At 44.8% G+C, this 16,935-nt stretch overlaps 1 protein-coding gene across 2 annotated transcripts in view; it reads right to left on the bottom strand.

Annotated features, from left to right (window-relative positions):
• LYPD6 (LY6/PLAUR domain containing 6) overlaps nucleotides 1–16,935 on the bottom strand; it is a 34,755-nt gene that overhangs the window by 11,102 nt on the left and 6,718 nt on the right. Inside the window, exon 1 of one of the 2 annotated variants that reach the window (XM_069021324.1) lies at nucleotides 11,328–11,406. The exons of the other annotated variant lie outside the window; for it this stretch is intronic. The gene's annotated coding sequence lies outside the window, so the exon portion shown is untranslated. Of the gene's footprint in view, nucleotides 1–11,327; nucleotides 11,407–16,935 lie in introns of those variants that run through there. 2 annotated transcript variants of the gene reach the window in all.

Below are 16,935 nucleotides of genomic sequence, written 5' to 3'. Positions count from 1 at the left end.
GACATCAGCAGTTTGCAGTGAGACTGTCAGGAGCAAAAAATGAGGATTTGATCCTGAGCTAGAGGACTGAAAAATGAGGATTCACATCCCAAAAAGAGGCTCTCGTCACAGCTCAGCCCCAGCTCTCATCAGCAGCCTGTGATTAACAAGTTATCGACATAAAGAACAAACAATCCTGGAATCACTAAGGTTGGAAAAGACCTCCAATATCATCAAATCCAACCATTATAGCAATATTTTAAGTTACAACACAGCAAGGTTGAAATAACGGCAGGAATTCCTCCCAAAGAGACAAAAATTTGTTGGGTTTGCTCATCAGAAGCACAAAAAGCTTTTGTTTTTGCAGAACTGACCAAAGCCTTCCAGCTGAGGACGTTGCTTTTCCCAGTGTCCCTTTTGTGGGAGCGACTGCTCGTCCAGCCCCTCTCCAAATCCTGTGTGGCAGCACCCAGGCATCAGATTCAGAAAAGTGGCTGAAATCCTCCAGCTGCTCCCTAAAAATGTTCACATCGTTCCTCCAAAGACCTTAATTGCCAACTTCTAATGAGTTGCAAGAAACAGTGAATGAACAGAGAGAATTCACTCCCCCACCTCCATTTTCTGTTTGAAACAGGTTTCATTATGGGCAAATCATTAAAATTTTTAAATCCTCTGGGTTAGAAAATTATCCAGAGCAAGGCAAGCAGGGCCAATGTTTTAAACTGTGGAATTTAGGGGAGTAGAAAGTCCTTACTGAGCAAACACCTGCCATCCTTACTGTCACCATTTGTCACCCTGGGCATGTTCCACCTGTTCATTCCATACACACAGGTAGGGGAAAACCAGGAATTACTGCAAGCATGGAAATATCCAGTGCCAGAAACCCAAATATTTACTATTCCATGAATATTTTGAGTAGGAACACAGGGGTACACATAGTTCTGTCATTGATGGGGGGCAAATATTTGGTGATGTTTAAAGTAGCAATGATGTTTCACAGAGAGAGAAGTGGAAAGAATACTTTGAACAAAGGTAATATGCAATAGTTAATAATCCAATTCATATTCAATAATTAGATCTATTTGAAATTAATTAGATATTAATTCAGTGTTCAGCACACTCATTTTCTCTGGTGTTGCACTCACACATAAAAATAAAATGTAAGGAAGGAGATATATATATAGATATATGGATATGGATGCAGTTTTAAAACCTGCAGACATTTCACAAAAACTTTGGTTTTGTTCCCAAAATCCAATAAAATTGTATTTCTCTACAACGATGGATTCTCTTCAGGAACTCTGTAAGCCCAAAGAAGCTTCACCAAGGGTGTAAAGGGTTTTTCTTTCACTCACAAGCCCCTTTTAGTCCACGACTTTCAGCCAAAACCTCCAAACTTTGTACACAATTACATTTTCAGGAGTTATCGGTGGTGTATCGGCTCCTACAGAGCTAAACCTCTGCTGGCAGAGCAAATCCAGGCCACAGGCAGATATTTTTTCCCTCAGAATTCCCTCAGCTCCTCTCCCAGAGCCAAGTCCTCATCCCAACCTAAGGGAAGCTGGCGAGGCCCGCTCGGAATCCGCTGCCGGTGGCAATGGGGGGACACAGTCACATGGCATTTAGATCATGCAGTCTGTTGGTGAAAGGTCCTGGGCACTGACACAGAAATCCTGGTTAACTCAATCTTCCCAGCTCCAGCAGCACCTCGGAGGCGGGAAGGCGTTCCCATTCCCGCTCCGCCGCGGGATTACTCCGGCCTGCCCTTTGCCCTGCCACGCTGCCTTGGAGATGAACCATTCGAGGCCCCGAGCAGCAGCCCGGTTGCCCATTTGTCAGGTCTCATTAGGGAGGTGACATCTCATCCTCGTTGTCACCAGCACTGGGGACAATGGAAGGTCCCAATCCTCCCGGGAAGCGCTGGAGTGGAGGCCGGATATCAGAGCTCCGGTTTTAGGGGAGAAGTGTTGATGGAGGGGACAGTTATTTTTAAGGATGGCTTTGTCCCTCCTGTCCCTCTCAAGCTCAGCTGGCTGACCATGACCGAATCCACGAGCCGGGCCAGCGCCAGCTGCGAGTTTGCAGTAAAAACACCATTCCAGGAGGGGAAAAAAGGGGAAAAAATAGGAGTCAGACACCAAATCTTCCCAAACAAACACTTCCCCAAAGCCAGCCAGGCAGGAATTCCTCATCCACGGGTGTTTCTGTGGTTCTCCTCATGCAAGTATGGCACAGGTTGTGGTGTTCTGTGCCCCCCACCTTGTTCCCATGGGAGGCAGAGAATTTCCCTGCTCTCCCTGGATTTCCAGTGCCGTGGGAAGTTGTCTGGTCTCATGGGAGGTTGATGATTCTGCTGACACCTCTCAACCTTCCTCCTACATCTCCTCCTCACTGCCTGGGCCCCACCTCCAAGTTCCTACAAGGTTCCTACTAATTTCATCCTGACATTTCCTTTTATTCTCCCCCTTGGAAGAGCCTCCATCCCAGAATGCCCTAAATCAAGCCTTCCTTGAGTGAAATAAGCCAGGAAAAGTTCCCTCTCAGCGGGCAGGAGACTTTCTGAGCCCTAAAGCAGCGATCACAGCATGGCCAGGCAGTGCCATCTGTGAGAAACCGCCGAGACCTCAGCACGAGCTGCTCGCTCCCGCGAATTCCGCTGTGCGGGGTCAGCTGGGCCATCCTTCCACGGCCTTAGGATGATTATTCCTCAGTGGGAAATGAAGCCATGGGAACTCCGAGCAGCCTGATGAGGCTGGAAGAGCTGTTCCTGCAGGCAGACTCTTCCCTCCAGGAATGCCTCCCCATGCACCACCCCAACACACCTTCCCCCAATAACTCCGCAGATTTTCCTCCTGCCTTTCTTCCGAGGTCACACAAAGCTACAGGTTGGACTTTCCATGACTGAATTGATAATATTTGGATTAGTTTTCATCTCCCTCCAGCTTCCAAATCCAAACCCACCTCTCTGCCTGTGTCATCAGTGTCCAACAACAAACGGGAATGATGATGGAATGTTTTCTGTCTGGCAGCTGGGCCAGATCCCAGACAACAATCTCAGGGACTGTTGGTAACTTCACCAGCTCCAGTTGCCTTTCCCCCCCCTTCTCCTTTATCCTGCTCAACCTTTTTGTGTCTATTCTATTTATTTCTTTTGGTTCCCCCCACACACATCAAAAGGTTATGAAAAAAACCTGGAATTCTTAGGAATTGCCTCCAAATCGAGCTTTTTTTCCATGAAAATCCCCATTTAAGGGATTTTCTTGGCAGTTTCACCCCAGGAATGGGTAAATGTGTGTCCCCCTCCCCCATAAAATGGGATGTGGCCAAGCTCTTGTATCCAAGGGACCTCTCAGAGCTCTTGCAGAGGGGTTCACTGCCCCTCCTCAATTACAGTAAGCAAGAGTAATTAAACAATCAAACACAATTAGTGCACTAATTACTCCCAGGAGCGTGGCCCATCTAATCGCCTTGCTGCTAATTACAAAGCCTGGAGTTCATTGAGCTAAAAGCCCCGGACCTGGGGAAGTGAAGGGGGGGACAATATGTTCCCTCTCACGCCGCCTTCCCTCGGATGCAGTTTAAGCTGTAACAGGATGTGATTCCAAGATTATTTTACAGGCAGCACTTGGCTTCTGTTTTCAACCTGAACCACTCATCTTTTCAGTCCCACCAGTGAAACTTTTCTTAGGTCCCTCATCTTTTAATGATCTGGGGTAAAATGTCACTTCTATTCATCCTCAGGATAGTTTGGCTTCAGAAAAACAGAGATGGAATAAATATATTCTCCTGGAATATCTAAGGCACTCAGTATTTGGCATTAGGGACAGGGGAAAAAAAGGGAATTTAAAATTAAGCCAGGCCACGATATAAGAAAAGATAATTTCTGCAAATTAATTGTCAAGCTGAGCTGGTGAAATATTCCAAGTTAGACATAATTCTTTCCTGTTTTACTCCATGAATGTGGTGCAGGGACACCACTTTTCCTTCCTTTAAATTATGTGAAATATTCAAACCCATGACCACAAATGCCTCTGAATCAGCAGGAAAATGGACATGGATGATCCAATAAATCATTTCAAGACCTATTCCTGGGGTTTTGCACGGCCTGCAATAGAGGCAGCGAGGGCAGCAAGCCCAGGGGGATGTGGAAGATCAGGATTCAGCTCCGTTTGGGAATTCTGGAAGCTCCTCAGCACATGGGCTGACCTCAATACATGGAGAGCCCCCAGACAGCCCGGCTCCACACAGACAGGATAAGGAAACCATGCGTGAGCACAGAAATCCTGGGATTTTCCTGCTAATAAGACACAAACCCCCCAGTCACTGAGTTCCAGTGGCCAAGGGGAGGAGGGCAGTTAAATTATTCCCTAAATAAACTTTTAGGTTCACTGGGACAACTGAAAGGGCTCCTCTTCCCAAGGCAGAGATGCTGTGGATTACACTTTCCTTCTTGCTCCTCAGGAAAGTCTCACAGCCAAAGGAGGAAGGGGAATACCCACAGAAGGAATGTCAGGACGGGGAGGCTGGTCCAGGGCTGGTGACAGCAGTGGAAGGGGGCAGGGTGGTGAATTTTTCCTGGGCACAAAAAAAAATGAAATCCCAAGGAACGGAATCTATGAATGAAATTCAATTTTGGTGAAGCTCCATGCGGGAGCAGCGATTGGGATCATTCTGGACCATCTTTCCTCCTTAGATTTAAGCCAAGCAAGAGCATCCCAGATACTGGGAAAAAGGGAAAGAATTATGCAGTGGGACCAAATAAAGTGCAGCCAAAACGATGCCAAAGAAACAAGGGAAATTTAAAAGCAGGATAATGTATTCCATGTTTATGACAAGAGCTGGAAAATTATCTAAGCTGAAACCAAGACATGAAACCTGTCAAGAAAATACTTCCCTAGTCCATGTTCCAGCTTGGCAGGTACATAGAGCAATTTGAACAGAATGGGATGAATTTTTAAGGTTAAATTCTTGTTACGTCAAGAAAATTGGGACAACCTTGGGAGCAGGAGGATCCTCAGTATTTTTAAAGGATCAAAGGAACAGCCACCAAGCCCAAGGTCATCCTGGGTAAACTCCTGGAGCAGTTGATTTGTGCTGCAGCAACAAATATTTCAAGTAGTAAAAAATTACAAGGGAGTGTCGTTGGGATGGTGTGGAAAATAGGTCTCCAAACAATCCCATGGTTTTCCAACGGGCAGGATCTGGCTCTGGCTGTGAAAGGAGACTGTTACGAGGAATAATTGGGGGGAGACCAAAGCAGGAGCACCAAAGCTCCTCCTGATTACAAAAATGAGCTCTACCCAATTAACCAAGCGTGCTCAGGCCAAATTAAAACCCAGCTTAGTGACATCTCAAAATCTAATTGGTGAAAAGGGCACCTCCAAAGGAGGGGTTTTTTTCCCCCCATCTCCCAGCAGTTCTGCATTCCGTATTTTTATGCCGAAAGTATTGATAAGAAACTCGTTGATTAGAGGCTGACGGGGACATGAAAGAGGGAGTCTGTCCCTCCTGCACCAAACTGTGCTTTAATAAAGCCAGACATCAATCTGCACCATTGTGTGCCGCTCTCCCGATGCCTCTCCGGCGGGATTTGTGACAGTTCCTCTGGGACATCACCTCGCACATTTGCCATGCTGGATTAGGCACCGAGGCCCGACCCCGCGGCGTCCGCCCCAAACGAGCTCTGTGCGACGCCCCGGCTCGGCCCTGCCGACGTCACCTCGAGCAAACGAGGTTTTGTTGTTATGAACTCAGCCAAAAGCGCAGCTTTTTCCCCCTCGGAGGGGTGTTTTGGCCCATCACTGATTGCGCCGTTATTATTCCTTGCCTTTCCTCCATTACGAGATGTTAATGAACCCCCCAGTCTTCCCAATTCCCGCTGTAATGCCGTGTTTTTCCCCCCAAATAAATTAATGTATGCACGTAGCAGTTAATGAACACCATGTGTCATTTGTCCAGCCCTGGACACGGCAGGATGAGCCCATGCAAGGGCTCCCTTCCCCTGACAGTTCACCCAGAGTTCATCCTAATTTTTATTTCCCGACCCGCACGTGAATTCCCGTTGGCACAAGGCACCAAAAATCCAGGACACACAGGAGGACAACGCGTCTGCTTTCCTCCTTTCCAAAGAGCACATCTCAAACCAGGCTGGAGAAGATGCCACGCCACTGTCAGCACCAGGGGAATAATTGGGAAGGGCTTGGCCATTCCCAGCTGGACAATTCCGACATCTCCGTAAAATTTAATGACCAACGACCTGAGCCTCGTCCAAGGATCCTTTAGATAAGTACCTCCTTCTCATTTTTGTCTTGATAAAGTAGCTCGTGTTTTTGTGAGTCCCAATTTATCTGAGGCAGATTTCTACAGCAAAATAAATAAGATTTTCTTGTTCTATTTTATTCTTTCTGCTGAAATTTTTTGCTCCATAAGGGCTCTAACAGATTTTGTCATAAATCTCTTTGCAGAAATCGCCATAATTAGTTATATTTAAAGAGCAAAACTCATCTGATTTCGTATATTCAGTCCTGTGGCACCAAAATTCAAATATTTTCCTCCAAAACTTTACTCCAAGTTATCCCTCCCCAGTTTTAACGTGTATTTTATTTGGTATAAATGAGAAAAGCTACATATCATTAAATAATATGAAATAAACCCAAATGAGAATGACCAATTAATGTTCTTTCAGCTGTCTGGTTAATCCATGGAGTGAAAAAGTCCTCAATTCATGAAGATTTTCATTTGTTTTTCCAGGAAAACAAAACCCAGCAGAACCCAAAACAACCCCACTGCTCCATAAGAATTTCCAGCATTATTTGAATTTAACGGCCAATTAATTGCCACTTGTCTGCTCAGAAGAAGCCATTTAATTCCTTTATTTTTCCAACTTGTTGATGAAAAAAAGGACTAATTAAGAGAAAGCTCATCCCCAGCACGATGGGAAGCTGTAAAACACCATCCCCCATTTTAGCCACCGCTCCCAGGATGGTTTCAAACTTCCAGCACCGCAATGAGGGGTCTCAGTGGATATTCCTGAGATGGAAATTTTGGATTTCTCTTTGGTTTTTATCACATAAATGTCCTGGGAAGCTGAGCAGTGTGGGTGCCTTCCTACAGAAAATTCTCTACCCTTGGCTTGTGCAGAAAGTCACTCCTTTATTTTAATGTCATTGCAATTTACTGACGGACAAAACGCTCTGAGCAGCGGAATTAATTTTAATTTTAATCCATTTTTCTGAAGCTAAAGGGAATCATTTTGCTGTTCCAAGTTCGGTTTGGAGGAAACCATTTATAAAGTGAATTAATCACAGAGAAAACTCCAGGAATAAAGCAGGGACATTTCATTCCCCAGCAGCCATTTCCTTGTATATTTAATTTTTTATTCGGTTTTTACACAAGTTCTTCACCCTCCCTGCATTTCACTTGTAGATAAACACCACAGATCAATTTTAATGTGGATTTATCACGTAAATATGGGCACAACACAGTATTACAAGGAAAAATCCTATCATATTCCACAGGAAAACATTCCTATGATCCATAATTGTCTGCCAGCAGGTCAGAGAGCTGAGGCATGAATTTATTTCTAGTGAGAGCAAATAGATAATTTAATATTTATTTAATAAATAAAACAAAATCAAGCTACTGAACAATTCTGCCAGCAGAAAACCAGGTTCTCATCCTCATGGATTTCACCCCAAAACAAACCTTATGATTTTTAAGCAATGCCAGAAAAGGGATTTTATGTTGTTTATTTTGTTATTTTGGGAGTTTTTTGTGGTTTTATTTTTTTCATCCAATTTTGACTTCAACCCTCGAGAAATAATTCCCTGGAGCTCACAGATTATTTGCTGTGTTTATTTGGGGTCAACTGCAAATAACAACAGTGCCCAAGGATAGAAAAAGGGAATTTCCCTGAAATTACAGTGCCTGGATAGTGGAAATTTTTCCAAAACAACAACATTTTATTCACAATAAGCAGAATATTTCTGTCTCGTGGCAGAAATAATGCTGGCATGACTAAAGCTTCCTACAAATGGGCTCAGATGAAAAAGGGGTGGGAAGATCATTGAGGATCTTCCAGGAATGAGATAAATCCCGAGGGTCATGGGACCATCACAAAGTGTCCATTAGAATAGGAAAACCCTGGTTTGGGTAATGTAAAAATAAAAATAAAAATGAAAAACTCTAAATAAAAATAAAAAAATATATTTAAAAAAATAAAAAATAAAAAATAAAAAAAATTTAAAAAAGAAAATTTAAAAAATTAAAAATAAAAAAATTAAAAATAAAAGAATTAAAAATAAAAAAATTAAAAATAAAAAAATTAAAAATAAAAAATTAAAAATAAAAAATTAAAAATAAAAAAAATTAAAAATAAAAAAAATTAAAAATAAAAAAAATTAAAAATAAAAAAATTTAAAAAATAAAAATAACAAAAATAAAATAAAAATAAAAAATAAAAATAAAAAAATCGGGGGAGTGAAGCACAATAACCCCACCCAGGAGCCAGGACAAAGAGCTGGACACTGCCCCAGATCAGCAGGGCAAGGGAACAGGAGCTGAGGTGGGAAAGGAATGGGATGTCCAGGACGGAGAGAAACCCACATGCATTGGACAATTTTTATGGAATCTCAGACTGGTTTGGGTTGGAAGGGACTTAAAGCTCATCCCATCCCATGCCACCCCTGCCATGGGCAGGGACACCTCCCACTGTCCCAGGCTGCTCCAGCCCCAATGTCCAGCCTGGCCTTGGGCACTGCCAGGGATGGCACAGCCCCAGCTGCTCTGGGAATTCCATCCCAGCCCCTCCCCACACTCCCAGCCAGGAATTCCTTCCCAATATCCCACCCATCCCTGCCCTCTGGCAGTGGGAAGCCATTCCCTGTGTCCTGGCCCTCCAGCCCTTATCCAAATTCCCTCTCCAGCTCTCCTGGAGCCCCTTTAGGCCCTGGAAGCACCCCATCCCTTTACACCTCCCCCCATAACCAAATGGGGAAAATGCAGAAGGTTTATGGATCGCATCAGTTAAAACCTAACCCCTTCTTGGTATTAATTAAATTTTAAACCTCTCTTCATCTGCCCTGCCTCTTGCTAGATCCGAATGCCTCATCCCTTTGGCATTACAAAGTCCACTTTCCCAGGGTTTTTTTGGAATATCACCCGTAATTCAGGAGCCTGCCAGCCCAGAGATGTTATCTGGTATGAAGAATCCCTCAAAATCATGCTCCAACTCATCTGCCTCACTCACTCGCCTTCAGAACGTGCTAAAAGCACAAAAGCTTTTCCAAATGTGCCCCCCTGATTTCACCATTGCTTCATTTCCCCTCATGAATCACCCGGAATTCCACAGGCCGCGATCCATCGCTTCCATTGTGTCACCGCTGACGTTCTCCCTGGGATTTACTGGTTTGCGTTAGATCCGATCTCCACGCTCAGTCCTACCCCAAATTCATGGAGGAATTCGCGCCTGACCAGGGAAATGTTGAAAATACACCAATTTTCAGCCTCTAATTTCACTCAAATTGACCTTTTCTGCCAATTATTTCCATGCTGACAGGAACAAAAACCATTATAAATAATGACCTTCCAAGGTCCCTTCTTCCTGCTTTTCCTTGGGAAAAATGAGGCTTCCAGGAAATTCATTCCACAACACTTCAATATTTCACCACAACAAGCACAAAGAAATATTTAAGACACAATAAACCTATTTAAATTTAAAATATTTGAACCAGACATCTGTAATTTGCTTGCCACTTCAAGCACTAGGCTGACATCATCATATTTTATTATATTGATTTTTAGGCTCCCCAATAATTGAGAAAGCGCCTCCAAAAGGGTGAAGGATCCTTGGGAATACCAAAGGATTGCCCCTGGATCAGCACAGCCTGTGCAAAATAGAGCAGAGAGCACAACCTGGCCAGTCCACAACATTATAGAAAAGAAAAAATTTAAATTAAATCATCCTAGATTAAAGGATGATAAAAATTTACTCCCTAAAGCCAACAGACTAAGTAGAAAATGGGCTAGAAATTTAAAAATCCCACTGGTCCAAAGGATACATGGGAACAGGTGTGATAAAAGGAATTCCAAATTATTTTCCATGCCACCATTTTAATTAATTTTTTTAATAGATCATTTAGGCCTCATGAAAAAAATCAGTCAGGTCAGGTTCCTTTAGGGAATGATGGCCTTTCCAAGGATATTCTAGATAAAATATAGATGACTCTGATGGTATCAATGGCCAGGCTCACCAACAGACAGCGTTTTTGGCACTGAAACACTGATTTAATTCCCATGATGTCTAATCATGTAAATATCTCAAATTAATAAGGGAAGAAAGACACTTTTAAAAGAAGTTTTCTTTCCTGTTTTTCTTTCTGCAAGCCCTGAGCACTTCCAGGCAACTCAGGAGTGAGGTCAGCTCTGGCCATACTTGGAAATGAAGGCCTGGAGTTGGCTCGTGCCAGCGTGTCAGTGCTGGTTGCATGATTAGATATGAAAATATTATAATTTATTGTTAGATCTAATTGTATATTGTTATAATTGTCCTGTATTTAAATATTATAATTCATATAACAATATAAAATCAGGGAGTCATGGAATGGGTTGGGGTGGAAAGGACCTAAAGCTCATCCCATCCCACCCCTGCTGTGGGCAGGAACAACTTCCACTATCCCAGGCTGCTCCAAGCCCCATCCAACCTGGCCTGGGACACTTCCAGGGATTCAGGGACAGCCACAGCTTTTGGCTTTAAACTGAGAAAAGGCAGGGGTAGATGGGATATTGGGAATAGATGGGATATTGGGAATAGATCCTCCCCATGAGGGTGGTGAGGCCCTGGCACAGGGTGCCCAGTGGAAGTCAGGAAGGTTTGCTAATGTATTCCAACAGAAATGGCTCCAAAACCACGTGGAAACCAGGAATTCCTGGGAGCAGAGACTTCCCCTGCTCTGCTTTCCATTAAATCAGCAGGAAAGCTCCCACTGACCTCAAATCCCAGCTCCATAGGGACGCTGATGCCCTGAGTGGGGACAGGAGCATCCTCCTGCAAAGGCTGAGTGGGACCAGCTCCCACAGGAGCCTGATCCTGCAGAAAGCCTGGAATCCACCCAAACCTGGCCCCTCCCGCACCCAGCACAGCTCTACACACAAACTCATAGTTGAGACCACAACTCTGATCACCACGATTCCTAAATCCCAATAAAATTAATTTGGGCTCCCAAGCACTGGAGCCCAAGCAGAGCAGTCCCAACTCCCAGTGCCACCAGCAAATCATTCCTTTGCCATCCAGGTCCCTCATCCTCTCCATTAAAACCTTTCACAGATCAAAAAGTGATTTAAAAATGTACCTTTCTGTAGAGGAGAGGGAACCACAGAGCTCCAGAGCAGCAGGATAAGGTGAGCAGGACCAAACTACGGAAGAGGAGCTCCCTGAGCTCCTTAAAAAGTCACCCAGCAGTGGGAGAAGCACCAGGAATTAATTAGGGAACAGTTTCCCACCTCTGCTCAGGTGTCTGCTCTTTGTTTACCAGAATCACCTGACAAAAAGCATTGCTCCAGGTGAGAATGTCAGAGAAATAAATTTAAAAAATAACAAACTGAGGTTTGAACAGTTTGGTTTTGTATTTATGATCCAGGCCTTCCCCTCTATGCAACAGAATTAACAGATAAGCAGGAAAGGTCTCATCCCTCCACGAGGAATTTGTTTTTCCACACCTGCACACTTGAAATCCTAAAATTTTGCATAGGGTTGCCATGAAAATTGTTTGCCTCAGAACAGAAAATAATCAGTGGTTTAAGTCTTTGTTTTAGAGTCTTTCAGGAAATAATAATTTAAAAAACCAAAAGAAAAATAATAAAACAAAAATAAAATAAAGTTCCAAGGCCAGGTTGGAGCAACCTGGCATAGTGGAAGGTGCCCGTGGCAGGTGGGATGAGCTTTAAGATCCCTTCTTAGATTTATGGGGTTTTTTAGTGTCACTGGCAGCACACTCACCCCTCATGGCTATGATTCCCAGATAAAGCAGCAGATCCCAGCCCAGGTGGAGGCACCACTCTGGGAATTCAGGTGGGTTTTCAACCCCAACAGCCACAGAGGGGACAGAGCAAAACCCAGAACTTCCCCCTCTGGGCTTGCTCATCCTCTGGAATCCTGATCACAGCTCAAAAAAATTCATTTTTCTTCTCGAAGCGGAAGAGAAGAAATAAAAAAGGTGCTGTACAACCTTCTCCTGTTATGACAGACTTGCAGACATTTCACATTTTTGATTTATTACCAGGGGCTGGTTGAGGGAGCTCCACGCTCTGTGCCAGAGATATGAGGTCATGGAGCTGAAGTTCTGACTCCCTGCCAGCTCGAGCTGTGATATTAAAAGAAGCCAAAATGAGCTTCCTGTGCAAAACTGGGAACAAAAGAGCATTTTTCCAGTGCTACCCCCAGGGTTATATAGGAATCTCAACATCCAGCTCCAGGCACAGCTCCCATCTCATCACACCATCAGCTTCTGCTTGCACAGAGCAGAAATCCAGCATGGGCTCTTTTGGGATGTGTCTCTGTTTAAAATCAGCACAGAGACACTGAGAGATTCTGGCAGAAGCTCCCAGCCAGGATCTCCCAGCACAGACATTCCCAACAAGGTGCTCGTTTCCCGAACGTGGAGCACACGGAATGGGGTGGAAGGTGCAGCCTCAATCCACAGCTGGGGACACAATGGACTCTGTTACCATGGGATGGTTTGGGTGTGAAGGGACCTTCAATCCCATCCCACTCCACCCCTGCCATGGCAGGGACACCTCTCACTATCCCATGTTCCTCCAAGCCCCGTCCAGCCTGGCCTTGGGCACTTCCAGGGATGGCACAGCCACAGCTTCTCTGGGAATTCCATCCCAGCCCCTCCCCACCCTCCCAGGCAGGAATTCCTTCCCAATCTCCCATCCATCCCTGCCTTCTGGCACTGGGAAGCCATTCCCTGTGTCCTGTCTGTCAGAGACTGAAATATTATAGTTTATGACTTAAACATTTTCTTAAAGGACTTTTAAAACTGTATTACAAAAGCTGCAGAGAAGACTCCCACACCCCGAATGGGGCCCGGAGGTCTGACACCACTCCCTGATGAAGATAAGATGAAGTAACAACTCAGGGCTGGGGACATTCACGGAGCACAGGCTTAACACCCCCAAGGGGGAGACCACAGCCCCAGGGCTATCAGCTGCCAGGCTCGCACAGACCCTCTACCAAAGGGTGGAGGGAGGAGAGGCTTTGGGTATCTTGGAAAAGCCTCTGGTCAGAAGCTTATCCACAGCAGGAGGGGGGGACATGGCCCATCCCAGGGGCCCCCCTCAAAGGGGTCCCCAGACCCTGCACCAGAGCCCCAGAGATGAGGCACCAGACCCTCAGTGTTGCAAGGGACAGTGTCAAGCCAGGCCCTGCAAGAGAGGCACGTGGGCGTTCCCACCTGGCCCAAAGTGTGCATTAATCCATGGAATTCTGCACTCTTTGGCGTGTGGCAGTGTGGCCACGGTGACAATGGGGGACCCTCACCACCAGGAAGGGAGCAACGAGACGTTGTTGGGACCCTCAGATGGGTGATGTGCTTCCACCTGACCCTGTCACCTCTCCCTGTCCCCCCACCCCCCACGCACACTCCTTTTTTTCCATTTCTTTCTCTCTCTCGTTTCTCTTCCCTTCTCTTTGCCTCTTTTACTATTAAATAAAATACATCAATTTTTTGGCATCAACATCTAACCTCGTTTGGTTTTAATCTCATTTCTGGGAATATTTTGAACCTTCTAAGTTCTTTCCAGTTTATGCACAGAGACTTAGCTTGCTTTGCTTTTCTGAGTTTAAACCAGATCGTAACACTGTCCCTCCATGCCTTGTCCCCAGTCCCTCTCCAGCTCTCCTGGAGCCCCTTCAGGCCCTGCAAGGGGCTCTGAGCTCTCCTTGGATCCTTCCCTTCTCCAGGTGAACATTCCCAGCTCTCCCAGCCTGGCTCCAGAGGGGCTCCAGCCTTGGAGCAGCTCCGGGGCCTCCTCTGGACCTGCTCCTGATGTTGGGCCCAGAGCGGGGGGCAGCTCTGCAGGTGGGGTCTCACCTGAGTGGGGCAGAGTTCCCACCTGAGTGATTATCCAGATTCTCACCCCATTATTCTCTGGGATACCACAGAAGGTTCCACCCATGAAGGGCTGGACTCAGGAGATTTCTCTCTCACCACCAGCAGCCAAAGACCTGGCGATGGTGCCGTTTTCTTTAAGCAGCCTCAGTGGTTAATTTTACACGTCAGACACCCAAAACAAATTCAGGCAGTGCTGTATTATCCAGTCAGGTGAGCTGCAGGAATTTGGGATTTGAAAAAAACAAGCAGGTATTAAAATCTTACGCAAAACACTTAAAAATAATGTGAAAAATCCAACAAAAGGACAGAGCTCAGACAGATTCAAGAGTGCTGGCCCAGCCCTGCCAGACCCTGCTGACAGCTGTTGGAAGCACGTGGAGTCTTTCCAGGACAGATCACCTTGAAAATAATCCTCCCTCGAGAAAGCTTCTGATACCCAACGACATAAACCGCGCTCAGACAAACATGGGAAGAAGACAACTGGGAGGGAAAAATTCCTTGGAAAAGCAATTATAATATGAATTATGGCATGGTTTGGGTTGGAAGGGATTATCTAATTCCAACCCCCTCCATGGATGTTGATCAGAGAGAAAAACTGAAGATAACAGTGGCATCAGTGAACACAGTTATCAGGTATTTTAGACCAAACGGGACAAAATTCAACACAATGATTTGGAATTGCTCTCATTTCCTGAAGATTCAGGATCCAAACCCTCAGGTGGGTGTGGGATCAGCCTCGGGAATGAGGCCTCCACTCTCAAATGCATCAAACTGTCCTTGGGACTACAAACACCAGCGGGAATTTGGGTGTGCACTTTTCATTCTTCTATCACCCAAGAGTTTATGAAATTCCAGAGTCTTTCCTGCCTCCAAGAAAAGCCACATTTTACTGAAAGTTACCACATTTGTTAAAAGAGATCTACAGATAAAGTGCATGCTAAAGACATCCCCACAGCTTGCCCTGTTGGGTAATAAAAGCTCTGTTCCTCTCCTTGTCTCCAAGCCAAGAATCCATTGGGAAGATGTTCTACTTTCCAAAAAAGTCTGGGAAAATCCCACACTTTATATAAAAATGTACCAACATATTTGTCCCAAGACATCTTTCCCTTCACAAAACCCATGGAAAAACATTGCTGCAAGACTTAAAAACCCCTTCCCACAGAGGTTTCAGGTGCTTCTTCTTCCCATAAAACATCCTGTGGATGGATCCTGGATACAAGGATAAATAACCTTGGATTGAGACTGGAATTGGAATTATCCCAGCAACAAGTGTGGTTATAATGCTGCTCCTACTTTTGGAACCTCGACACAATTTTCATGAGGCCTCACATGGTTCCCTTCACGTTTTTGGCAGCCAAGCCAGGAAAACCCCCTCCCAAAACTCCCTCCCAGCCAAGGAATTCAAATGAAAATGGGAAACAGAAGTGACAGACGCCCAGAGCTCCACACCTTGCACAGGGACAATTTGGTGCATGGTCCAAAGTACCCAACCTGTCCTAATCACCTTGAGCTCATTAATTTACAAAGCTTTGGCCCAACTCTCGGGGCTGGCAGATGATCAAGCTCTTAGTGGATGTGATTCAAACTAATCCACTAAAAGGCATTTAATTCCAGCGAGGAAATCAGGACTTTGCAATTATTAGAAGTGCTGAAAAGTTTTACTGCCAGCACACTTTCAAGGTGAGGGGAGAAACAACATCCAGCTCTGTCCACGGGGGTTTCCCACCTCAAATCCCAGTGCCAAATCCCACCCCGCAGTTCTCCCAGTCCCCTTTCACTGGAGGCAGGAAAAAAGCAACTGGATGCAGCCTGTGGTGTTGCTTATTTTCCCCTTGTTCATCTTTCAGATCCCATTTTCATTAGGATTTCCTAGGGAAAGGAGGATTTTTCCAATTTACACAACTTCCCACTTGGAGCCATCGGGGCATTTGGCCAGGCTGGACGTGAAGTTTGGGAAGTTAATGAGCATTCCATGATGGGAACATCCTCCAGCTGCCTCAGCCAAGGAAGCCCTGCACTTCCATCAGTACCTCACTAAACACCAAAAACACCAACCCCAAAAAAATCCCCAAATCCAACGGAGAAAGAAAGAGAGAAAACTTCCACGTGTCCCAATCATGGGAAAAAAAATCAAATTACAACCCAGGATCAGACCCAAAGCTGCAAAAAGCAGTTTCCTCACACATGGGGCTTGTGGTGTCCTTGGAGCCAGGAATGTTCCTGGGAAATTTTTTGTTAAACCGGGTCATGCTCAAGGTTTTTATCTTGCCAGTTCCAGAAAGCTGAGGCCTCGTTGTCTGAACACCAACCCAAACACCACCAAATGCCATTTCCAGCTAAAATATTTCAGTGTGCATAAAACTCTCCTTTTATCAAGCAGGTAAATGTTCATGCATTTAACAACACTCTCGGTTGCCTCAATTAAAATTTGCTCCATAAAACACTTCCACAGAAAACCATTCCTGAGGACAAACACCACCCAAAAAAGCCTTTTCCCCTTTTCCTACTTGAATATCAGGTCTAAATCCAAGGTAGAAGCTGTTTAAAATCTCTGTTATCTGGGAAGAAGTAAGAAAATAATGATATTAATTTTTAAAACATTGTGAACTCCCCCCAAAAATGCTCTGTACTCTATTAAATGTTTAAATAGTGCAAAACTTGGTTGATACAAGCTGAAAACAGTTTAATAGCAGTGAAACTTCCATAATAGAACTGCAGCTGATAAAACAACTTCAAAACCTTCTCAATCCTTGAAGGCCACCTGATGAAGACAGAGATCTCTATATTTGTGCACATATTTTGTAGAGCTATATAAAATAGATAATTTAGATGTATAAAATAG

This window comes from Aphelocoma coerulescens, chromosome 7 (assembly GCF_041296385.1).
Source record: "Aphelocoma coerulescens isolate FSJ_1873_10779 chromosome 7, UR_Acoe_1.0, whole genome shotgun sequence".
Lineage (NCBI taxonomy): Eukaryota > Metazoa > Chordata > Aves > Passeriformes > Corvidae > Aphelocoma > Aphelocoma coerulescens.
Note: the sequence above shows the minus strand (reverse complement) of the source record. Positions and strands in the feature narration are given on the sequence as shown.